Genomic DNA, 20604 nt, shown 5'->3' with positions numbered 1-20604 from the left:
GTAAATATTTAGTTTTAAATCATATCATCTAACTCTAACAGTTTATTTTTTATTTAACAAAAATAATGGGGTGTATAAAGAATGAAAAAAAAAACATTATCGTTTTCAACCAAATATTTGTATTATTATTTGTTTGACATAAAAACAATTAATACTCAAAGTATAGTCCAGTGTTATCTACCGACATCTGCCAAGTCAAAGAACTCTTGGACCGCAATTTCAACTTCCACAAAATTATAAAATATTTTCCCTTGAAGGAAATGGGTCATGGATTGAAACAGGTAGTAATCCAATGGTTCTAAGTCTGGACTATATGGCGGTTGAGGCAGGAGTTCGAACCCATCAAGTTCTTTAAACTTTTATTTGATTCGACAGGAAATGATTGCTGAGGAGTAAGTTCGTGAGGGACCAGTCTACTGCTCTTTTTCACCTTCCCCATGGAGAGTAGATGATGACTAACAGTACCTTTCGACACACCACACTCCCTGGCAAGTTCCCGAGTACTGGTGGACAGATTTGACTCAACAGCTTCCTACAGAACCTCATCAATATCCATTAATGGTCATCCGTAACCCTTCTTCCTTTCCGATGTTGTATCTCCACTGTTAATTTTTTCAAACTAACACCGCGCAGTGTGCTGGTCAAGGACACCTTCCCCTTCATATTTAATAATTTCAAAGTTGCTTCAGTGGCTGTGATATTTTTTTTTCTTTCCAGTAATGCCTTAAAATTCCGAGAATTTCGGAGGACACTGTCATGTTTCTTCTTTGAAACAAGAAACTAAACTGAGGCTGCAAGAGAACCACTCGCGCTTCCGGGACGAGGTAAAGCAATTTTAACTCCGTCAGAGATATGCAGGCCTCTTGTAATGGAAGTCAAAGATCAATGGCAATCTATGTGGAACGAAAGCCCAATGAGCAAATTAAAAATTATTAAAAAGGATGTCAAGCCCTGGGGTACCTCCAGTCGCAAATGCCGTAGAGAGGAAGTTGTACTGACTAGGCTGAGAATAGGTCACACGAGGCTCACCCACTCCTATCTTATATCAAAAGAAACCCCTCCGAACTGCTAGTATTGCAATAACAATTTAACAATAAGCCATGTTTTCCAACGATGCCCATATTTTACACCACACCTCAATAGCTTGGGACTAAGCCAAGATATCTCAAAAACCACTGGAGACGATGATAAGGCAATAGAATTGGTGTTCCAGTTTTTAAAATCACAAAATTTACTTACAAAAATATAACTTGATTGGAAGAAAAAAAAAATAAATAAAATTTAACGAATATTAGCAAAATTAAATAAAATATAAATGGCGTTGATGACCAATGAAGTTTGGCGCCACTAAACAACCAAACAAACAAACAAACTAAACTGAGGCTTTTTTTGAAGAAGTCGAATGAGATTAAACAAGCTTAGAGAATGCTCTAAAGGGATTATTAAGTACTGGTAAGTATTAAATAGGATTCAAATATTTACAGTCTTTTGAATTCGATAAAACGGTAATTTTTTTATGCACCCCATTATAAGTCTATAAAGGCATTATATGTTTGCGTAATTAAACTAAACTAGTATTTGATAACAAATATGTAATGAAAGTCGGCTTTCTATGTTGTGTAGAACCATTTCTATCAATTTTTATCCCAATTTATGTTTTCTTACATTTCACTTCAAGTTCACACAAAAGTCAAAAGAACAAATCAAGCTGTGTTAATACCGACGCTCATTGCTTCCTTTGTTTATCAAATATTTGTACAAGTCTTGGACGACTTGCGGCAAGAGGCAAATGTGTAGATTCAGCATAACATTCCGGGATATAACTGCATGCTGGTAAACAGGGGAGAAGTTCTGGTTTCTTATTTGATAGATGGTTTTTTCTGGAAGCATGATATAGTTAGGAAGATAACATTGTTGAGTTGACATATTTACGGATCACAATATCACAACCTCATCTTTTAAGAGACAATTATTCGTCATATACTTACCTCTAAAACTTATGTGGCAAACGAATAAAAAAGAACCTTTTTTAGATTCCATTCTTCCTATTATAACTTACAGTTTGCCATTTTTAATAATCTCAGAATATTTATTGAAAATAAATCAATGAAGGCAACCATCGTAGAAGATGTGGTTAATATTTTCGCCATCAAACCTAGAAGGCTGATGCTCTTATAGCAAACCTCTTCATCGCCTCTTATATTTTTGTATTTGTAATTTATTGTGATTGACTGTATACGTGCGTGCGTGTGTGTAATCGGCTGAGGTCTTGAGGTCTGCTCCCCCCTGGCTAAGCCCATGTACATCTGCTTTAAATATGTGATTTTACTTCCTTACGACTATTCGTTTCTGAGCTAGACTGTTCATATACACACAGTTCATTTTCTGGGACCTGGTTATACGGAGTTGGGTTATATATATAAAGAGAGAAAGATATAAAAATATGCCCAAAGATATAATCACCAAAAGTTGCAAGATTTGCTACCGTGATACGGCGTGACATCCAACATCGATTTTAAATATTCCTTTAAAGTCACTTAAGATGACACGGCATTCGGTGGTCACTAAATCAAGACAGCTGTGACTGCTTCCCACTTTTTACTGTCGACAAACACCGTTAAGCCTTTGCCAAGATGGCGCCGCTAGGCCTCTGAGCCTTTGTCGGCTGGTACTGGAACATTAATCATTTGGAGCATTCTGGACTTAGGATAAGCTTTACTCTTAGGTACGCTGTTGCCATACAGTAGTATGTTAACCCGGCAGAGGTGTAGCTGTGAGCATTTTGCTCATATTGGGAAATAAACGCGTATATTTTCCTAGTGTTTCATCTGTTTTGTTTATACTTTTGTCTACTTTCAACAAACCCTTTGATATTGTTATTACCGCTTGTATATGTTACTCCCTCTTTTACCTCAGTTACCCCATCTATATGTTACTCCCTCTGTTACCCCATCTATATGTTACTCCCTCTGTTACCCCATCTATATGTTACTCCCTCTTTTACCTCAGTTACCCCATCTATATGTTACTCCCTCTTTTCCCTCTGTTACCCCATCTATATGTTACTCCCTCTTTTCCCTCTGTTACCCCATAGTTACTCCATCTATATGTTACTCCCTCTTTTACCTCTGTTACCCCATCTATATGTTTCCATCTATATGTTACTCCCTCTGTTACCCCATCTATATGTTACTCCCTCTTTTACCTCTGTTACTCCATCTATATGTTACTCCCTCTGTTACCCCATCTATATGTTACTCCCTCTGTTACCCCATCTATATGTATCTATATGTTACTCCCTCTGTTACCCCATCTATATGTTACTCCCTCTTTTACCTCTGTTACCCCATCTATATGTTACTCCCTCTTTTACCTCTGTTACCTCATTTATATGTTACTCCCTCTTTTACCCCAGTTACCCCATCTATATGTTACTCCCTCTGTTACCCCATCTATATGTTACTCCCTCTGTTACCCCATCTATATGTTACTCCCTCTTTTACCCCAGTTACCCCATCTATATGTTACTCCCTCTTTTACCCCAGTTACCCCATCTATATGTTACTCCCTCTTTTACCTCTGTTACCCCATCTATATGTTACTCCCTCTGTTACCCCATTTATAATCAAATCAGTTTTGGTCCAGCCTCCTCGCAACGGTAAGACTGAGCATTTCTCTCATCAGAACATTTCTAACGTTACATCTTTTTTTTTCTCATTTAGCATTTTGCTCACCTGGACACCTCCTGCGTTTAAATTTTAAGTTTATTTTAAATCATGAGCCGAGGCATGAAGATCTTAGATCTCTTATGAAATCTGGATTCTTCAGCCTCTGATCGAAGACCTACAATTTAAAATATCAATTTCAAATTGCATTGAAAGTAATCGTAAAGACTTTTTTCATCATCACATCCAATTATGTCCATCCCTGATGGAAGAGCTAAAATTAACAATGGAAGAGCTAAAATTAACAATTTCAATTTCAATCCCACTGCAAGTAATCCTAAATATTTTTGTTATCAACACATCGAATTATTTAAAAAATCGTCTACGATGAGATAAATGCTCAAGGGGCACCTCTTAGGGGCAAAAAGGTAGGACTCTCCTGTCGGGCTAAGTGTCAACATAGCACAATGCTTTGCTCGAACTTAAAACACCATAATTTTGAAAAACAAAACATACATGACTTCCCATATATAACATATATGACACCTTCCCTAGACCAAAACCCACTCGTCTGAAAATACGTGTTCCAAAATCAAAAACTGTCGCCTTCACAAAAACAAATAACATATCGCTCGTGTTTTGTTTTCACCATGACAACTGTAACACCCCTTGTCTACACAGATCTAGCCAGTGTTTTTATTTCACCATGACAACCGTAACACCCCTTGTCTACGCAAATCTAGCCAGTGTTTTTATTTCACCATGACAACCGTAACACCTCTTGTCTACGCAGATCTAGCCAGTGTTTTTATTTCACCATGACAACCGTAACACCTCTTGTCTACGCAGATCTAGCCAGTGTTTTTATTTCACCATGGCAACCGTAACAAGCACTTATACACTTTATTTCATTCCTAATTCGTTTTATTTATGGATCACAGGGGTACGGGTGCCCATAGTTGTCTCTTTTTATAAGGAGTGTCTCAACCACTAATAGTACACTCACTCTTTTGAACACTAACAGCTAAAGAAACTTGTAACAGGCAGTTTTATCAGTTCAAAAAATAGCCAAAATTGGACACTGCTTGGTCCTTGCGACCATAGGAGTTAGGGGGTCCATGAATAATGGGGTTAAAGGCACGTAGGAAATAAAAGCACTCGTGAAAATCCAGTTTAATCCTTTATAGCTAGGTTATCTCACAAATTATCAACTTTTCAAAATATATACTATCGATAAACAAAATGGAAGAAATATAATGATGCAAGCATAATTAATATCCCTCCGAGCACTAATTATCGGAAACAATAAGAATAGAACTAATTCGTCAGAAATATCGATCCGACGCGTGGCCTTATCCAATAGGTTTTCGGCCCTCCTAAGCCTAGCATTGTTGCCCGGAGCGCAATCTGGAAGACACGTCATTCATTAATACCAGATGATGTTGAAGCCCCATCCAAACTCTCCAGGCTCCGCTTCTGCTCAAATTGTTTTCTCCCCTTATTCTTTTATGCCTGCATCAGCGTGTACGGTGGCTAAGGGGTCGTGTTTGTTTACTGTTTGATGGTGCAACCGAAATTTCCCAGTAGAGCTATTTTTCAATAACTCTCATATTTTTTTTCATTTCATTTTCTTATGAAAATTTAATTTCTACTTCCTCTTATCTATATATGGGATATACATCCTCACCTCCAAAGATTCAAGTCGAGTTTTGAAGAGAACAGTCACCTCAAAGTTTAGATAAGGATTTCACTTGGACACCTTCAAGTACTACTCTTAGAAAATGGTAGTATTCACGTTGAATTATTTTGTAGGAAGATAGTCCGGGTGGCGGTCAATAAAGCTATCAAAATAGTAAAAGAAAACTATTTATTGTTAAATAAATACATACAAAATCCTATCCTTCCTAAGGGTTAGCAGAAGAAGTGGGGGAATTTTCTACCTGACTTTCCGTTCCTCGGTCGTCATCTTTGTGTCAATCTGACAGGTACTTCCCCCTATGTTTATTGGTCATTTTAATAAATTTTCTTAATAATATTATTATTGTTTCTTTTTTATATACTTTATAAACATCACTCAAAACTCAAAACATAATAATTGTTTTGAAATGTTTTTTATTTTAATGTACTCTCAATTCTATAATGTTTGTATCTTGTTTTTCATTTAGCTCTGACGAGGCCTTGCAAAGTGGAGCGACACGTTGGTTAACAATAAATAGTTTTCTTTTACTTTTCTCGGTAATCCATCGGTATTATTCTAACATCTATCTAAAAATTCTCGATTACTGGCTACTGTACACAGAAGTGCTATTTAATAAAATATTGCAAACTGAAAAACTTCGTAAATCGTGGACCAATGTTATATCAATAATGGTACATAAGAAAAGGGAATTTGAATAACACAGAAAATTATAGATGTATTGCTCTGACTAAGAGCCTACTTAAAATCTTTACCATCATTTTATACAATAGATTATCGATCTGGTGCTGAGAAACTGATGCTCTTCCAGAATCTCAATCGGGTTTCCGGCAGGACAGAGGCTACTTGGAGAATATTTTTGTCTTAAGTGCCCACTCACAAATCAATTTATTGAAACGTGTACATAATGCTTACTATACATTCTATACTTTGGTGCAAAGTTTTCTCAATGTAAATAAGCGGCAAATTCCTTAGAATGCTTGAAGATTGATATAATAATGTAACCATGCAGGTAAAATATAGAAACCATAGAAATTACTGAGGGTGTACTCCAGGGAGATATAGTAAGCCCGTTATTATTCTCTTTATCGCGGGTATCCAGCTTGTGATGGAACGGCATTGGAGGATTTTTTAACAAACTGTCCCGTGTATCAAAATAACCGAACTTGATACATGCCGAAACTAAACAATATTGGCCAAAATCAGTTGTATGAATTTCTGTCAGTAACTTCACGACCTTTAACTCTTTTTTATATGTGACACAAAACCTTATATTTAGAGCTGAATATTTATCTTCACAATAGGATGTAAACTTTTTGATTGTTTTATAATAGGGGTTTTCATGATCTTTAGTTTAACATGTTAAAGCATATTAAATGGAAAAACATATGTTAAATGGAGAAATATTTCCTTCTTTAACCCTGTTAAAATAATATAACATATAACATGATTGAGGGTTTGTTAATAGGTCTGTTAAATGGAGAATGACGTCACGTAACAGACCAGCTGAGCTCGTCACCATTTTATTTGTTGTCGTGTTAGGTTACTTGCTCGTATTTTGTGCTTTGAATGTGTTAGTATTGCTTTGGATGTTTTTAAAACTAATAAAGCAATGAATGACAATAATAATAGTGTAATGACAGTTGTCAATTAATTCATCTTGATTCTATTCCTCACAAGTCAGAAGATCAACAAGGCACTCAGAAACCAAACTTTTACACAACTTCCACTTTTCACTCACTTTAGGCGTCTTGTAATAAATTACTTTAATCAAAACTTGAAAGTAAACAATAACATGAAGTTTTAGAAGGAAAGATTATAAAGCAAGTTGCTCAGAAAATCCGCTAGGAGCTCTTATGGAGTTAATCTTTAACATGACTTGAAATTGGGCTGCTCGCAATCCTATACTTGTAACATTTAACATGTGGTAAAACATTTTACATTTAACACAACATCTTGAATACCCCTAATATTAAACATGCAGTGACGTTTTTGTTTTTTTACTCTGACAAATGTAGATAACCCAGTTTCGGTATATTGTTTATTATTAGTTTATATAAATGATTTTTAACTATCCATCTTTGTAAAATAACCGAGCTATCGAACTATCACCATCCCTACTAACCTAGGCGTACCAGAATCAAAATTAGGGGGGGGGAAGACAATCCGTGGTCGTTCTGATTGTTACATTACAGCACGGAAAAGGTGAATGAAAACAAAATTATAAGAAAATTACATATTGTTACGGTTGTCATGGTGAAAACAAAACACGAGCGTTATGTTTTAGACGAGTGGGTTTTGTTTTTGTAAAGGCGACAGTTTTGATTTTGGAACACGTATGTTCAGACGAGTGGTTTTTGGTTTTGTGAAGGTGACAGTTTGATTTTGGAACACGTTACGATTGTTAAATGTGAAGTGGTAATAGTTTAAAGGCCCTCTGTCTATACTGTTTGAACCGAAATATTACCATATAAAAAATTTTGTCATATATGTTTTGTTTTTAAAAATTATGGTGTTTTACTTCAATAGACAGTCATTATGACTAAAAGTGGAGATATAATGGAGTGCGTAGCAACGAATCTTCAGCACGTCCTGGATAGGAGAGTTGCGGCATTACATCTCTATAATTCTGAAGTGGTGAGGCGGTGACCGGAAAGGAAATATCTGACAACCTTATGTTCGGCCAGGAGTGCACCCAAGGACTACGTGCGGTTTGAACTAAATTTTATTTTGTTTTTATTTTATATTCACTTTTATCCTCTTTTGGATAATAATGTAAATATAGTTATTAAGGTCAAGCATTTAAGTTAAGGTTAAGTCAACCTATAAGTTTTAATTGTTTTATTAATTGATAAGAATTCTTTTTTTTCCTTTTTTCATTCTCTGTATATATATTTCTCCTTATTATTAAACTTTTGTACATATAGTTCTGCTGTTCTTTCTCTGCTTTCAACTTGTTAATTTACTTCTTTTTTTTTTTTTTGTTCACGGAATATTACGATAGTTCAACAGGTGGGTAGGTAACACCCCTAAGTTTTCTGTTATCAACATGTAAAGGTATTGGCCAGTGGACACATTCAACAATTATTTATATAGTGGTATATTTTAGTTATATTGTGGGCATAATGCTTCGGGGTTTTCGTTATTTCCAAGAAAAAATAACGTGCGCCTAAGGAGTAATTCTTTATTGTTTTATCTTTTTTTTTCTTTTGCGATTATATTTATTTTTTGTTTATTATTTTCCTTTAACTCACCCCCCCCAACTATAAACGATAAACATATAACTAAGGATAAGTCAAAATTTACGGTTATAATGTAATTATAACAATAGTTTATTAGGTATTACAATTATTTGCTTGAAATAAAATTTAATTTTTATTGAATTATTGATGTTTTGGACAGGTGCACCTCCATGCCCCTCGCTGGATGGGCGCCCATGGCAACTCATTCGTTCTGCGTTAGTTGACATAGAAGCGTTGAACTCCAATGAAGAAAACATACGATTTATTTTAATTCTTCTGTGCCTCCTTTAAAAAACAATTCCAACTGAAACGACAATTTAAATAACAAATTACATCAATTCATTAAAAGTTTTAATTAAAGTTGGAAGTCTAGTTGACAGAAACAACGGTGTGTTTAGTAAGATTAATACTGCCAGATTTTACTCGTGATTATTAATAGGCGCAAATATTTTTCATCTACTTACTGACGTTTTGCACATCACAAATTTGTCAAATAAACCAAAGAAAATTAGTGAGCAAATTTGTAAAATGGTAATACTAATTATCTCAAATTAATTTTACATTGGAAACCACTATTTTTATTTAAACTTCTTAATTTACGACAAACAAATCTTGTCATCATGAACAAATCATCTCCTTGCAGTCATTGTACAACAAACATTTAGTTCATGAGGCCGGAGAAAAAAAAAAGTTATTTCACAACCATTTTTTTTTTTCGTACTCTTCATATGAGTATAATATCATTATTACTACATCCGAGAATTTTCTGCATCCATTTTCACTTTAAAACTCTACACAACATGGGTATGTCAGTAACATTTCTATGGGTTCCAAGCCATGTAGGAATCGCAGGGAATGAACTGGCCGATCACGCTACAAGAGAAGCACTCGCGCTTCCGGGACGGGGTGGTAAAACAATTTTAACTCCGTCAGAAATATGCAGGCCTCTTGTAAAGGAAGTCAAAGATAAATGGCAATCTCTGTGGAACGAAAGCCCAATGAGTAAATTAAAAATTATTAAAAAGGATGTCAAGCCCTGGGGTACCTCCAGTCGCAAATGCCGTAGAGAGGAAGTTGTACTGACTAGGCTGAGAATAGGTCACACGAGGCTCACCCACTCCCATCTTATTTCAAAAGAAACGCCTCCGAACTGCCAGTATTGCAATAACAATTTAACAATAAGCCATGTTTTCCAACGATGTCCATATTTTACACCACACCACAATAGCTTGGGACTAAGCCAAGATATCTCAAAAACCATTGGAGACGATGATAAGGCAATAGAATTGGTGTTTCAGTTTTTGAAATCACAAAATTTACTGAAAAAATATAACTTGATCGGAAGGGAAAAAATAAAAAAAAATAAATAAATAAAATAATCAAATTAGAAAATAAATAAAATTTAACGAATATTAGCAAAATTAAATAATATATATAAGAAGATGGTCGGGGTTGCGGTCAAAAGTGAAACTAAATTTATTTTATTTTATTAAAAAAATCAAATTATTTTATCTCTTATCTATCTGTTACTATTACCCTTTTCATTTACTGTTTACAACTTTTAATTTTTCTTATTATATTTTACTTTTCATTGTATACCCCTGTTATATGTTTTTTCCTTTTTTTTTGTAACTATGTCAAGTGTTAGTATCTTTTTTAGCCCTGGCGAAGCCCTTACTTATAGTAAAATAAGTAAAAATTTTAAACTAATATAACAGTGGAAAAAAATGTATAAATAAAATAATAATAAAAACTCTATTGGGACCATGCCATCATAATAAGCCCGATATTTCGCTAATCTCTAAGGGGGGAAAGTGTGCAAGTATTATAGAAATACTTTCTTTAATATTTTTTCTCTTACTTTCTTTAATATTTCTTCTCTTATCTATCTGTTACTATTACCCTTTTCATTTACTATTTATAACCTTTATTTTTTCTTATTATATCTTACGTTTTTTACATTTTATACCCCTGTTATTTTACACTTATGTTTTTCTTTTTTTTCCTTTTTGTAACTATAGTGTTTGTATCTTTTTTTTAGCCTGACGAAGCCCTACAACGTTGGCTCAATAAAATAGTATAATTATTTACTATTTGAGTTTTTTTGACCGCACCCGGACCATATTCCATTCATCTATGTACACGGTCAATCATCAATAATCTTCCATTAATTATTTATTTATAAAGTTAATATTTTATATTATAACTTAATTAAAAATAGTTGAAGAGGAGTATATACACCCAGGTGAGAACTTTCATTGCTGCAAGTTGAATCATACACATTAAACTTAGCAGTTCCGGCGGAAATGACACTAACTGGTCCACTGACTCCCGGCCATTCATATATTCATTACGTTGCTAACGATATTTTTATTATTACTTTTTTTTTTATGTTGTGATGGCCAATAGAGTTCTAGGGCAGGAAGTCAAAGTATCCTCGAGTCAGGCAAAAAAACTTGTTTTTCTACAGACTTTTGTGACAAAGCGCCTTTTACATTATTTTAGGGCTATTTATGATGTTGTGTTAAATATAAAATGTTTTACCATGTTAAATGTTATAAGTATAACATGAGCAGCCTTATTTAAAGTCATGTTAAATGTTAAATCCATAAGAGCTCCTAGCGGATTTTTTGAGCATCTTGTTTTATAACCTTTACTTCTAAAACTTCATGTTATTGTTTACTTCTAAATTTATATTAAAGTAATTTATTACAGCATGCCTAAATTGAGTGAAAAGTGGAAGTTGTGTAAAAGTTTGCCTACTGAGTGTCTTGTTGATCTTTTAACTTGTGAGGAAGAGAATCAAAATGAGCTAATTGACAACTGTCATTACATTATTATTATTGTCATCCATTGTTTTATTAGTTTTAAAAACATCCAAAACAATACTAACTCAATCAACCTACACACTACGAGCTAGTAACCTAACACGACAACAAATAAAATGGTGACGAGCTCAGCTGGTCTGTTCCATGACATCATTCTCCATTAAACTGACCTAGTAACAGACTCTCAACTATGTTACATGTTATATCGTTTTAACATGGTAAAAGGAGGAAATATTTCTCTATTTAACACGCTTTAACATGTTAAACTAAAATCATGAATACTCCTTTTGACGAAATTTTATTCTTCTAAACATCCCTTTAAAGTCAATAACTTTTCATACGTTGATAGAATAAATTTTGTAAGTACTGTTACTATACCAACGGTTGTGCATGGAGGTGATTTGGTCAGAATCACGCTCGACCGCCAGATTTTTACTTATTAAGGATACCCACTTCATGAGGATGGGTGGATCCCGGAGGTCTCCTGGACCCACAGGGCTGACTCACGGCGACAGGGGAAAAAAAAATTATCTGATATTCATAAAATTCTTTAATATTTTGAATTTATCCATTGTTTATTATTGCTAAAAGTGAGAATTCTTTCTTTTTTTTTTAAATCAACAAAATTAAAGGTGAAATTAATTCACCTGCTTTGAGATGAAATTAATTTTTGAACATTTCAAAACAGCTATTTCTTTATAATTCAGATTAACATATGCCATTAATTATCAATTATCAAATACTTTAATTTCTTTTATTCTTCCATTGTATATTACCATTAATAACGATAGATGGTAATTATTTCAATTTAAATATAATTAAAAATTTTAATTGATATATTTTTATTTTTGATTTGTTATGGAAATTTGTATTTAAGGGTTCTTAAGGTGTTAAAAAAAATCGAATAAAAACATTTTTAAACATATTTTTTTTACTTTCACTTACCGAACTAGAATATATAAGAAGGGGGAGTTTTATATGTATTTTTATACCAACTGAAAAATATAAATGTTTTGTTTAAAACTGCCCATTGGCAGCACTCTAATAACATTTCTACATTAGAGGCCATCTTCTTTTCAGGCGTCTCGGAGGATTGTCAGGAATGGAAGTGGAAGAAAGGTTAGATTGGTTGTCGTCCCAATTGTTTACTATAAGTGCTAAGAAAATTTCTGATTATGTTCAGTGACGTATATTGATAATATTTACTGCAATAGATTTCAATTTCAAACCACTCACTCAATTCGGGCACCTAGGCGAAGAAACATCAGCTCACACGTGTACTCACCACGTGTGTATGTTTTGGGACACAAGAGCAAGTTGACACGTGAAAGAAACTACAGGATGGTAGACAAAAAATCACTGCCTGTCTCTTTCAGACCTTGTCTGCTTCAATACTCTATTTTTGGAGGAGGTCTATTCCTGTCCTATATGAGTAATGTTTCAACTTAAGGCAGCCTTGAGTGCACTAAGTTCTGATTTATCACGGTTTTAGTACCATAATAAAATGTCTAATTTCATTTTGTATATTCAGGAAGCCGAAGATAGTCTATTGCTAAGGGTTATCTCATAAATAACTAAGTTAAATATGTACTACAACCCATGAAGGGTTAGTTGTGCAGTACTTTGTAAGGAAGTACTGTTACTAGGAACAACTGTTGTGCAAGGACGTGATTTGGTCAGAATTACATTCGACAGACAGATTTTAGGTACTCACTTCATGAGGCCTAGACCCCGGAGGGCTCCCAAACCCACAGGGCTGACTTACGGCTTCAGTGAAACAGAAAATAATTACCTGCCGCAGTGAGATTCGAACCGGGTCCTTGGAGTTAGTAGCACTGTGCCTTACCAATGAACTACTCACAACCAGTCTCATAAATAATATAGAATTAAATTTGAAAACCTTTTAACAAGTGCATAGATTGGCAATAATTTCCTGCCATTTATACTGAGTTGGTTAGGTTTTTGGAAGAGTTTTAATTGACCTTATGTAATATATTGTAAGAAGATAGTCCGGGTGGCAGTCATTAAAGGTACTAAATAGTAAAAAATGCATTGGCAACCAAAGTTGCACCCCACTTTTTCAAGCCTGGGTAAAAAAGTTTGAGGTTTATCCTGAAACATCTTGTACTCAGCCGTGATGAAGCCGTGCAAAGTGGGACGAAACTTTGGTTTCCAATAAATAGTTTATTTCTCATGCTGAACCTTGTTAGTTTGCCACTTGCCGCAAATCCAAGACTTTTCCAAATGCTTGGTGAACAAAGGAAGTATCAAACATAACATCCACACAATTGTGGATTTGTCATTTATTCATTCTGGTATTTCGTTCGGAACATTCACATGTATTTATAAATAAAATACGAGAACGACAGCCATGTGTACACTTTTGTCGATTAGTTTTCATAATTCTTCCATTTATCCATATTGAGCACTTTTTTCAGTATTTTTGAAATTTCTAAATATTATACAACCACGTTTAACTATTGATCCAAACCTACTAGTTTCTAACATTGCTTCCTCATCCATTCCTGACAATCCTCCGAGGCGCCTGAAAAGAAGATGGCCTCGAGACCTCCTAAGGTAAAAACATTATTAGAATACTACCAATGGGTAGTTTCTCTACACGCCTATCACACCATTACAAACTTACATCAAATTTACTAAATGTATTGTTATGTAAAGTTGTACATCTCAATAAAAATATTTAAAAAAAAAAAGTTTAACTATTGAAAACTAAAAAAATAGAAATGTGGGTAATTTTCATTGCAATCTTGATACTTTGTTCACAAACAAGAATAAGAAATGAAAAATCTCATTTTTTACGTATTCATATTTCATGTAACAACAAACTGTATGCATACAAACAATTCAGCAACACACCACGTTCTAAATGGATTCATCAAAAGCTAAAACTTGTAAAGACTTTCATGCGGACGTACGAATGACAAACTCATCAGTCTTTGTGTATTCAATAACGATTTTTTTTTTTCTCATGTGAAATGGTTGTGTAATGGTGAGCATAATTGCCTTTCAATAACGATTTTATAACAATTTAGCACTGTATGTGATGTAAATTACTAAATTGTGCGGGAATGTAAATTTTAGTTAACTATTGTATATCTTTTATGGTTTTGAAAAAGAAAAAAAGTAAATATACAATAAATAAACGAGAAATATTATTGAAAATTGTTCTTTTGACTTTTGTCGGCTACAAGATTCGATTTTCATAATAAAAAGGAATAAAATAAAGATAGGCTAAACGAAAGGAATCGTAAATAACAGCAATGTTAGATAAATCGATTAGCTCCAGATAATCAAAATTCATACAAATAGGACAACATAACCTATAATTAAATAAATACTTTTGTTCCAGAATGTTTATTATAAACTTGTTAATTTAATTACATAGACATATAATTTATTTATAAATAAATATTAGTGCTATGTTAAATCTAAAATAAACTTCTAACGTTTATTAACAGGATTTGAAACAATTTGTTTATACCAAATCGATAGAATTTTAAACCAGAGTTAATTATTAATTATTAGTAATAGTTGATGAAATTTTCTAAAATAAATTGATTTATAGTTGTTCGGACAAATTTATATTCATATGTGAATATCATAAAAACTACTACTCCTACAAAGATAAACATAATTAACTATCTTGTAGTAAATTTAACTAGCTTTAATTTGAGCACTGGCAAACATCTGTATGTCCAATGGTTTCTGAACTGAAGTTTTTTTATAAATTAAACTTATTGACCGAACAACTATAAATCAATTTATTTTAGTAAATATCATGTAAACTACTATTCCTACGTAGATAAAGGTCATAAACTACTTTAAAACAACTAAACTAACTTTAATTTGAGTGGTAATAGACAATGTGTACGTCTCATAGTTCCTGAGATATAAATTTCTCAAAATAAATTAGCTAACTACTAATCTTTCAGAAGATTTTTAAGAAATTTTGCTTTTAAAAAAGCTATATCTCGAGAACTATTGAACGTGCTCTTTGTTAGTTTACGTTTTTTATGTTTTGTTTTTTTATTAATAAAGAAAATCTTGATTTTGTTCTTAAATTTATTTATATCTTGAGAATATGTAATATGATTGTAATTGAATAAGAATGAGAATGTAGTGTACATAATTTCAAGTGTTTGACAAAATATTTACTAATATCGAACAATATTGTAAAATTGTCCAAATCTAGGAATTGAAATAAAGCAGACCCTCTTCGTGGCAACCTTATTCAAGTTATCTTTATAACTTTTACTTAAAACAGTATTGGTTGATGATCGGTGACGGGATTAAAATCCCTCTAGAAGAGGGATATTTAATACAAATATAAGGAAATTCTTCCCAACCCACTCCGCTCCCGAAATGGGACAATTAAGCCTGGGTCTATGTTACTTTTAAAGCATTTTCTATTAGTGAATGGAGTATTGTTTGAAAAATAAAAATTTCTTACATCGAGTTACAATGTAAAATTATTTTTTCTTCTTGGAGAAGTTTGTCGGGGGGTGCGGTCAGCAAAGAACAACATAAATAAACAAAACCATATTTATTTATTTTATGCCGACGTTTCGACCTGAGTTTCAGGTCTTCATCAGGGCTATAGAACAAAAGAGATAACAACAACATTTATAGTAACATACAATTGAAAAGGAATAGTATACAAACAAATTTAGAACTATACAAAATATTGAATTAAATCATAAATGATAAAATATATGTATCTATAGTTGACCGTAAAAATTGATATATAGGGAGATGGTCAGGGTTGCGGTCAATAGTGAAACAAAAATAGTTTACAACTAATTATTTTCCAACGTTTCGCCCCACTTTGCAGGGCTTCATCAGGGCTAAAAAGATACAAAATGAAACTATGTTAAGATAAAATGATAGAAATAAAATAAAAAGATACAATGAAAAGAATAAAAAACAAGTAACAAAGCTCTTGCTATTGCTCTTGCCTTTGTTACTTGTATTTTTATTCTTATCATTGTATCATTTTGTATCTTTTTAGCCCTGATGAAGCCCTGCAAAGTGGGGCGAAACGTTGGAAAATAAATAGTTGTAAACTATTTTTGTTTCACTATTGACCGCAACCCTGACCATCTCCCTATATATAAATGATAAAAAATTGATAGCTGATAATTGAATAGTCTATTCACATTACACTATTCCTTTTCAATTGTATGTTACTCTAAATGTTGTTGTTATCTCTTTTGTTCTATAGCCCTGATGAAGACCTGAAACACAGGTCGAAACGTCGGTATAAAATAAATAAATATGGTTTTGTTTATTTATGTTGTTCTTTGCTGACCGCACCCCCCGACAAACTTCTCCAAGCATTAATCTACGGTCAACTATCTACACCTCAATGTAAAATTATTTTATTTGATGATTTGCCATAGAGTAATAGAGATAAATAAACACATTCAACCAAAATTTAATAAAATTAAATTAAAATAAAAAAGTAAAATTTCTACATGTATATAAATAGAAAAATAAATAAAATTAACATAATCGAACTATGTACATGAAGGAATAATAAATAAATAAAGTGAACATAATGAAGAAGAGAAGATTAAATAAGATCTTTAACAAAAAATTTTAAACACAAAAACATGGGAGGATACACGAGGCAAATGAGAGAGGAATTAAAGAGACTTGAAATTTTAGATACCGACTGTCTAGTTTGACATAGGTATAGGAAAACATTGAAAAATCTCACCAAAATTGGAAGAGGAAAAAAAAGGGAGTACGAAGTGGTCCGAAGAAAGAAAATAAAGGCAGTCGAGGGTCATGAAACTGCGATGGGAAGAAAGAAAATCAAGACTCCCAAAGAAGACTGACCATTGATATTAACGTGGTTCTTAGTGGCCAATACGTGATAAAAAAAAATGAACATAATCGCATTACATTCATGAAGGAATAATAAATAAATAAAATGAACATAATCGAATTACATACATGAAGGAATAATAAATAAATAAAATGAACATAATCACACTAGTATACAGTAAAATAAGTAAAATTTTAAACTAATATAACAACGGAAAAAAATGTAAAAATAAAATAATAATAAAAACTCTATTGGGATCAGGCCATCATAATAAGCCCGATATTTCGCTAATCTTTAAGGGGGGAAAGTGTGCAAGTATTATAGAAATACTTACTTTAATATTTCTTCTCTTACTTTCTTTAATATTTCTTCTCTTATCTATCTGTTACTATTACCCTTTTCATTTACTTTTTATTACCTTTATTTTTTCTTATTATAGGGGTATTCATGATGTGTTAAATGTTTTACCATGTTAAATGTTATAACTATAAGATTGTGAGCAGCCCTATTTGAAGTCATGTTAAACGTTAAATGCATAAGAGCCCCTAGCGGATTTTCTCAGCAACTTGTTGTATAAGCCTTTATGTTTATAACCTTCCTTCCAGACCCTCGTGTTATTGTTAACTTCAGTTTTGATTTAAGTAATTAATTACAACATGCCTAGAGTGAGTGAAAAGTGGAATTTGTGTGAAAGTTTAGCTTATGAAATGAAATGAAAAAATAACTTTATTCTGGGACATATGTCCCCTAAGAACAATTACATGGTTCATATAGTGATATTTTTATCTGGCGAGCGTTTACAAATTTTCAGTTAGTAGAATGAAATCACATTGTTTTTTTTACTGTTTTTATTTCTCAAGTGTATCATCAAAATTATCCATTCTGGTTTAATAACAGGGATATGAATACCACAAACACACGAAAGAACTGAGCTGTCACAACCAAAATGGCGGCGATCTCAACTGGTCTATTGTGTGACGTCATTCTCCATTTAACAGACCAAGTAACAGACTCTCAGCCATGTTAAATGTTATTTCGTTTTACCACGGTAAAAGAAGGCAATTTTTTTTCGATTTAACATGAGTTTTTCCATTTAACACGCTTTAACATGTTAAACTAAAGATCATGAATACCCCTTATATCTTGCGTTTTTTACATTTTATACCCCTGTTATTTTACACTTATGTTTTTCTTTTTTTTCCTTTTTGTAACTATAGTGTTTGTATCTTTTTTTAGCCCTGACGAAGCCCTACAACGTTGGCGCAATAAAATAGTATAATTATCTACTATTTGAGTTTGTTTTTTTTCCGCACCCGGACCATATTCCATTCATCTATACACACGGTCAATCAATAATCTTCCAGTATTATGGAAATAGGCATACCGTCGGGTGACAACGGTCACAAGGTTGTTGCCGAAAAAATATTGGAAATATCAGGACAAGGCCCTCACAAGAGTGAGGAATCAAAACAATTGTATAAGCTGGAGTATAGTGATTCAGGTTGATTATGTTAACCAATCGTCTGATCCCGAAGGCGACACTAGAGAGCATTAAGGACCTGGATCTGTCGTTAAATATTCTGGAACTAATTCAGAAAGCAGTGGTGCTCGGGACTGCGAGGAAATTAATCAATATTAAAGATTTCATTTTTCTAACCTAAGCCTTGACATAGGTCCGGGTAGGTACTGCTACCGACGAGAGCTGAGATTAAAGAAAATTCCTAAATAATAATAATAAAGTAAGCAATAATTAAATTTACACTATCATGAACAATATTTACAACCTCGACCTGAGGATTCCCGCTCACACTATCCCCACGTCTAAGGAGTAGAGGGCCGTTCGAGATCCCAGCGCTATAAATGAGCCAGTGGAGGCTGAGTAAGTGCACTAAAGCTGCAAACACTACATGGGCGGAGCATCTGGCTTTTGCTATAACTCTGATTACATTGTAAAATTAGCTAAAACTATGAAGGCACACTTCAAACCGTTCGAATGTTTACGTTTAAACAATAGTTAACAATACCACTGGCAATAAATCTTTACAAGGGATCAAACAAAGGGGACTTCTGGATCAGCACGGGCGATAGAGGAGGCATTAAAACAGAAATAGATACAAAATGTCTTTGAAGTTTTAGAGAGGAGATATAGAGCATATCTAGGCAGGCCAGCCTGGACCTGCGCTGTCCGGAAGGGATCCAGGCACGTGGTTATGGGCATCTGGAGGCACTTAGGTACTCGGTCCTCTCGGGGTATCCTTCTTCCTGGAACCAGTTCCCACGATCTAGGGGGCATGTAACGGGTCCTTCTCTCAAGCTAGGTCTGTCATGAAGTTCGAAACTAACACTAATTTATTATTGGTTATAGTATCCATTCCAATATTAGTATTTGTATCTTTTCCAACATAGTTATTAGAATCTTTTTCAAAATCCATATTTTTTTAAATAAAATAAATTGTACCCAATTAATTCACAACATTGTTTATTAATACTTTAAATGTCCCACGTTTCAGCCCAGCTCATCATCCTCAAGAACAATTTATTAAATAACAGCTTTAATCATACACTCATTATTAACAATTTTCAACAACATTATTCCTAAGTTGAGAAGATGGTTGGGGGGAGGGGAGGTACTGTCAGCAAAAAAATACAAATAAACAAAAGATTTATTTATTCTTGCCGACGTTTCGACCTAAGTTTCAGGTCTTCACCAGAGAGCTTGAACTTTTATTTTGCTGACCGCACCACCGACTATCTTCTCCACTTATTAATCTACAGTCAACTATCTACACCTCAACATTATTTCCGATAAATTATTATATCCTAACTATCAATTTACACCTCAACATCATTTCCAATAAATTATTATACCCTAACTATCAATTTACACCTCACATCTAACCATTAAAAATGTTTGCAGACTATTCTGCCCAGATCTAATAAAATTAGACAAATTATACTATGAAATAATAAAAAATCGGGGTTTCATATTAATTTATTAATAAGCTTCCCTTATCTTATCTTTAGTTACCTATGTCACTATTTAATTTAAATATAAATAGAATGCCTGTTGAACAGATTCGATACTTAGGACTCCATCTTGACAAGAGACTTACTTGGAATCCACACACAGACTGAAACGGCAAGAAACTGCTCGTAGATTCCGATTAGTACAACTTTCTGTAAACAACAACCCAACTAATGCATCACAAACACTACAGGCACACATAACATCTATTGAAGATTGGTGTAAAAACTGGAGAATCAAAATAAATCCTGACAAATCCCACCAGATCACCTTTACTCTCCGTCGTAAACCTCTGCC

At 33.4% G+C, this 20604-nt stretch overlaps 1 protein-coding gene across 4 annotated transcripts in view; it reads right to left on the bottom strand.

The window, feature by feature from the left end:
- Positions 1-20604, bottom strand: part of Nrt (Neurotactin) — a 192838-nt gene that overhangs the window by 22686 nt on the left and 149548 nt on the right. The window lies entirely within an intron of this gene.

The sequence above is a fragment of the Halyomorpha halys genome, unplaced genomic scaffold, assembly GCF_000696795.3.
Source record: "Halyomorpha halys isolate HHAL.00 unplaced genomic scaffold, Hhal_1.1 Scaffold42.1, whole genome shotgun sequence".
Classification (NCBI taxonomy): Eukaryota; Metazoa; Arthropoda; class Insecta; order Hemiptera; family Pentatomidae; genus Halyomorpha; species Halyomorpha halys.
This window is presented reverse-complemented; position numbering and strand designations above follow the sequence as displayed.